At 33.0% G+C, this 6,912-nt stretch overlaps 1 long non-coding RNA gene across 1 annotated transcript; it reads right to left on the reverse strand.

Annotated features, from left to right (window-relative positions):
• Positions 1-1,745: 1,745 nt before the first annotated feature.
• LOC132743140 (uncharacterized) lies at positions 1,746-6,701 on the reverse strand. The gene is made up of 2 exons (XR_009627530.1): positions 6,563-6,701; positions 1,746-3,909 (listed from the first exon to the last, which is right to left on the reverse strand). It is a non-coding gene; the product is annotated as an uncharacterized LOC132743140 (long non-coding RNA).
• Positions 6,702-6,912: the final 211 nt, after the last annotated feature.

A 6,912-nucleotide genomic window follows, 5' to 3' on the forward strand; every position in this document is an offset into this window, starting at 1 on the left:
TTGCACTTATGACATGAGGGATGTTGCACTTATGACATGAGGGATGTTGCACTTATGACATGAGGGATGTTGCACTTATGACATGTGGGATGTTGCACTTATGACATATGGGATGTTGCACCTATGACATGTGGGATGTTGCACTTATGACATATGGGATGTTGCACCTATGACATGAGGGATGTTGCACTTATGACATGAGGGATGTTGCACTTATGACATGTGGGATGTTGCACTTATTCATTATCCCTCAGGTACAGACTCAATCAAACCGAGTCTGTAGTTTACTATCAGCAAATATTTATTTACCTATTGAAGGTTTATTGTGATAAATAATGTAAAAATAAAAAAGAAAATAATTCATTACTTACTAATAATGTATTCTTTCCTATAATAAAGATATCATATAAAATTGGTAATTCAAAGTACAATTAAACTTAAACAGTTATCTGGGACATAAAAACACATTATGTACCAGACAAAAATATACAATTTCAAATATTTAAAAGTCAAATTAAAGTTGGCAAAAATAATAATTACCAAACTAAGTTGGTGTCCACAGGACACGGATGCTTTCTTGCCAGAATCTTACAAAATAGCTGAATATAGGTAGCAGTTATACATCCAAATTATTTGGATGTATAACTGCTACCTATATTCAGCTATTTTGTTTTCTGTTTACTAAATCAGGAGGTATAACTCGGCTGATCTCAAATATATTTGCTTAAAATAGATGCATAAGTCAAATGCTTATAACTAATCTTGGAAAGTTTCATAGTTATTGCAGTTGCACACGAAATTTAAGTTTTTTCTTTAACAGTAATAGCTAAAATAGCAAATATATATACCTCCTGTAACAATCAATTATTGCAAAGCCTAATTTATTTGTTTAATGTTATAACAACTTTTAAGTACCAACAATATTTTCAAGAACTTGTCATATATATTACAGTTATAGGATATACTATTAGTTATAAAGATCGTTGACAGGTTATAATATGGCCCTATATAAACGGCTATTTGTAAATATAACCAGAGCCGTTAGGCGAAGGTTATATTGCAAACCGCCGTTTATATAACGCCATATAACCTGTCAACAATCTTTATAACGAATTTATAATACAGCAAGCTTCATTTTTAGACAAAAAAGTAAGATTTCTTCACGAATCGACAGCAGCCGTGTATATAAAACTATATAAACGTCACGGTTATCCAATGAAAATTGACGTTACAAACGTGCAGTATTATAAACAAACTTATAAACAATGAATACATTAGATAGCACAATTATGAACTTTCTGTTATTTTAACTGAACAATATATATGTTTGCTATTTAACGTCAGAGCAAAACTCCAAAAAGGACACAAACTAAATTAGCCATCACACCTTACTGAGAAGACATATCTAAAGGTTAACAATAATAACAACAATATTGTCAATTGACATAAGCTATTCTTACAAACAACTCTTCTTAAATACTAAACTTTTATATAATAGCTAAATATGAATTATGAATTCATACCTAAAACTTGAACTACAGTAAAACAGAATTACATATGTACTGAATTTATTCAATAATTAGATGGCGATAGTTGTGACATAATTTGATATGTTGCAATAATATTTTCATTTATAACATTAAACTTTGAAAAAAACTCATATTAAGCACATACAACTGATAAAAAACAAAACTTACAATAAAAAAATAAACACACTGAATTTATGATACAACCGTTTTGCTAAAATAAATTAAAACAAGGAACATCGCAATGCGATGCAACCAGGTTTTCAGCAAAATATTTCACAGAAGCTTTGTCATGAAGGGGCATTTGTTTTTAATTGAACTTTTAGGAGGAATTATGGCTTTTTTAATATTCCTCAAACAAAAATAATTGAGAAATTTTATGTTGTCTATTCGCCTTTTTTTCCCCAAATGTTTTAGAAAGGTAAACAGTACTTTATTTTTGCTTAATTTTTGCATTTTTGCGTCTCTTGTCATTTTCTTTTGTCAACAATATTGGCGTGTGGTGTTTTGTGCGATATCAAGAAAAGTATGTTCACAATTTTAAAAAAATACTTGAATGATGTCTTGGAAGAAACATGGGAATTTAGTGAGCGCCAGGGCACTTGATGACAAAGCTTCTGTGAAAGTTTGGTCAAAATCCATTGAGAAATGTAGGAGAAGTTGCGCAATGTAGAAATTGTTCACTATATATTCTGTATAAGGAAAAAATATACAAAGGGCCATAATTCGGTCAAATATTATCCAATCACAAAACCCGGACAATATGTGCCAAGCACTTGATAACAAAGCTTCTAAGAAAGTTTGGTCAAAATCCGTTGAGAAATGTAGGAGGAGTTGAGCACAGAAGAAATTGTTCTCTATATATTCTGTATAAGGAAAAAATATACAAAGGGCCATAATGCGGTCAAATATTATCCAATCATAAAACCCCGACAATATGTGCCAGGCACTTGATAACAAAGCTTCTAAGAAAGTTTGGTCAAAATCCGTTGAGAAATGTAGGAGGAGTTGCGCACAGAAGAAATTGTTCACTATATATTCTATATAAGGAAAAATAACAAAGGGCCATAATTAGGTCAAATATATACCAATTGCAAAACCCTGGCAATATGTGTCAGGGCACTTGATGACAAAGCTTCTGAGAAAGTTTGGTCAAAATCCGTTGAGAAATGTAGGAGGAGTTGCGCACAGAAGAAATTGTTCACTATATATTTTATATAAGGAAAAAAAACAAAGGGCCATAATTAGGTCAAATATTATCTAATCACAAAACCCCGACAATATGCGCCAGGGCACTTGATGACAAAGCTTCTGTGAAAGTTTGGTCAAAATCCGTTGAGAAATGTAGGAGGAGTTGCGCACAGAAGAAATTGTTTACGCCCGCCCGTCCGCCCATCCGCCCGCCCGCCCGCCCGCCGACATACCTCAATCTAATAACCAGTTTTTTCCTTCGGAAAACCTGGTTAAATATACACACTGAATTTATGATACAACAATTTTGCTCAAATATACACACTGAATTTATGATACAACAATTTTGCTGAGTTAAAGCTGAACATATTTGAAACATCGATGGATATGATAATAATTATACAGCACTAAATATTGCTGTACTAAATATTGCTTCCCAGAGTAAACAGCACAACATGAACACATTTCAATTTATATTATATACATAGTATGATGCATAGAAACTATTTACAAATAATGTATTATAGACTAATTAAATGTGAGCTTCGTGGATAAGGAAATATAATCATGATCACAATAAGGCTTGAATACGAAATAGGTTACCTCCCTTCCATCATCAGTACATTAACAAAAGTGGAGATAAGGTGTAACTCAGTCGGCAATGCTGCAAAACGGTATTTTGACGGTACTGGGCTCAAATCTCGGTCAGGCTATATATTTTTTCTCACGGGACAGTTAAAAATATAATATTTACCATAAAACATTTACAATATTTACTGTATGTCGGAGTAATTTTTTTTACAGAAATGATTATGACATAAACTTGTATACAGCTTTAATTTAGGTGAACATGTGACAATTATGATTTTATATTGATACTCAAACGTCGACCACACCACACAGGTACTTTCATTACTTTCAACAAATATTGTTTTTATTCATTTTTGTTGAAGATCAAGATCTGTTATCCCATGAATACATCAAATTGTTTTGTTGGCAATACTACAAGTCTCATTATCACAGCTGTTTAAAAATGGCCATCAATAATTATAATCATGTTAAAATGTTAATTTTACAAACGAATCTATCCAGAGAAAGTATGCGTCATTAAGGCGAATCAAGTGGGAAGTCGACATAAGCGGTCTGTTTGCTATGCTTTCTGGTATACAGACATTGTACAGTAAGGGATCCTCTGAAATAAAGAAAAAAACATGTTTTACTATCAAGTTGCAAAGGCACTGAAGTAACATCGTTAACTTCACATCAATTTGTACCATTATTACATTGTAACTATAGAGCAATATTTTAATCTTTGTGTTTAACAATGAAATATTCAACTGATGGTTAAAGGCACATTATGCCTCAGAAATCCTTTTTTATTAAATTCTTTAGAAATGTAAAACACATGTTTAATAATGTTTTAATAATGGATTTAGAACATGTAAGATATTTAACAGCTGAAGAAAGTAGTGCTGAATGTGCAGTAATGTGTCGTAAAGGTAGCAAAATGTAAACAAATAGTATTTTGACTTCCATACAAAATACTAATTCATTATAATTATACCAATTGCCAGCAAAGCAAAAGATGCAAAGATAGTTCATTTATATGGCAAACAAGTATTTTTTTGTGGAACTTGTAACAAGACACCAAATATTTAAAATTTTGAGAAATAAAACTGATAGCATTTCTGACGCATAATGTGCCTTTAAAGAATTTCTGACACCAGAACTGACATATGCGGCATCAAAAATTGTATTTTCATAAGGGACTTTAAATGGCTTTTGGAATGGACATTGTCAAACACGGTAAGATGTCAGAAATTAGGGCGCCACATGTGATGTCAATTTGGAAAACGCTGCATGTCACACATTGAATCATTTCACTAAGGTCCTTACCGAAACACGAATAATCACTCAATTGTGGTATATTTTTCATTTACTTCTATTTACGGAAATTATTATTTTAATTAAACCTTTTTGAAATACTAGTAAACAACAACAGCAACAATCATACATTTCTACACTTAACATTACGATAATAGTTCAACGTAGTCAACTTTTCATAATATTATAAAAGGTATGCAAAACAAACGTGATTTTAATTATGTGATGTGATATATTATTTTTATTTTTTTTATTAACTTATTCAGCAATGTTAAAAGGAAATATTTTCCATTTATAGGCTGAATCAAACGGAGCCTGCCACATTTAAAATTTTGCCTTTTTGGGTGTTCTTCAAATAATTGAAATATTCTTTTGAAAAATAATAACCTGAAGTAGATCTATCCTTACTGATGTCGGGCATCGTGAAATAAAGACACGAGATACTATTCACTTACAGGTTCAAAATGCAGATTAACTTTTCATTTCAGTGACTTTCAGTGACTTTCTCATAAGCTATCGGCATATCTTCCTTACATGGAAGATTATCCTTACTCCCTGACAAAAGATTCAAAGGCGATGGCCGTGGTTTGAAATCTGTGACATTAACAAGTTGGCCATGGAGGGCCTAAATTATAATAATATATACATGTAGAACGAAATAAACAAAGACAGCGTTATTTTAACAAAAGGGCCAAGATGGCCTTAGATCGCTCACTTAGACTATGATCCTGACCAAGTTTGATGGCAAAAATGAGCAAAAATGTGACCACTAGAGAGTTAACAAGGTTTTTCAATATTCGGGCGGTGTGACCTAGTTTTTGACTCCAGGTGACCCATATTCGATCTTGTCCTAGAAGTCATCAAAACAAACTTTCAGACCAATTTCAAGGACATTCGGATCAAAACAGTTGCCACTAGAGTGTTGACAAGTTTTTTTCTATTTTTAGCTCCTGTGACCTAGTTTTTCATCCTAGATGACCACTGTTTGAACTCATCTGAGCAATTACCTCAAAGGGGTTGTAACGGTGCCTGGACTCTTTATTGGGGTTATTTGTGACCAAAACTAGGTCCAGACCCCAAAAAAACAGGTGACAATCCTTATATATAGACCAAAACTAGGTCCAATCCTTATATATAGTAGGTCCAGACCCAAAATAAACAGGTGACAATCCTTATATATAGTCTATATATAAGGATTGTCACCTGTTTTTTGGGTCTGGACCTAGTTTTGGTCACAAATAACCCGAATATAGAGTCCAGGCACAGTTACAACCCCCTTTGAATTACCTAGACAAACATCCTGACACAGTTTGATGATGATTAAGGAAAACGTGTGACCACTAGAGTGTTAACCAACAATGTGGACGTGACAGACGACGGAAATTCATGAAGGTGAAAAATGTGAACTGAACATGAAAAGTTGAAATGTCCTCATCAGTCTTTCATACAGAAAATATAAACTTCCACTACTCTGTGAATATAGTTAGCATGTTTTGGTGACAAAACAGCGCGAGATAATTAATAGTTAAAACTCGGGAATAAGCTGTTGAGACCAACCTTTATTAGATTTACTTCAAAATCTAAAAAGTTGAAATTTCCTTAGGATGGTTAAAAATGCAAGAACAACACATGCGGTGTGTGTTCAAGCTTGTCTGTTAAAATAACCACCTTTGGCAAAAATTATGCCCCTTGTCTCACAACTGCACCTTGTCATGATAAGCAAGTATTCAAAGTTTCATATTGATACTTTTACTAGTAACAGCATTAAAGTTTTTTAATGATGACAGCATCACAGCAATTGCTTGACTTTTTCCTTCGAAACAGACGAGCTAAAATGGTGCAGAAGTATATACCTTGTGTAGATAGTATAGTTTTACAGTTATTACTATCGGACATATAACAGACCCTAATTAAAAGGAATACACGTAAAGCACAAAGAGGTACAAGTAAAAATAACTTACTTAGTTTGTCATACAGGTGCACAGGTGGAGTAGTAACATGTACATATCTATTAAAGTGCACTGAAACGAAGAAAAAATATTCACTGTAGTGTTGTACTGTTAAAAATTGTATATAGACTGGCTTTACTATGGATAACAAGAGGGCCATGATGGCCCTGAGGTTGCTCACCTGTATATAGGCCCCCCACGACCCAACTTTGCAGGGCCAATTTAACCCAAGGGCTTTTATTTGCACAAACTCAGTAGACACCCATAAGAAGATGTTTCATGCTAAACATCTAAGCTCTAGCTCATTGGGCTTTATTGAAAGAAGATTTTTTTTTAAAGTTTTTACTATACACATATAGTTA

This window comes from Ruditapes philippinarum, unplaced genomic scaffold (assembly GCF_026571515.1).
Source record: "Ruditapes philippinarum isolate M1 unplaced genomic scaffold, ASM2657151v2 ctg13083_1_1_1_1, whole genome shotgun sequence".
Taxonomy (NCBI): domain Eukaryota; kingdom Metazoa; phylum Mollusca; class Bivalvia; order Venerida; family Veneridae; genus Ruditapes; species Ruditapes philippinarum.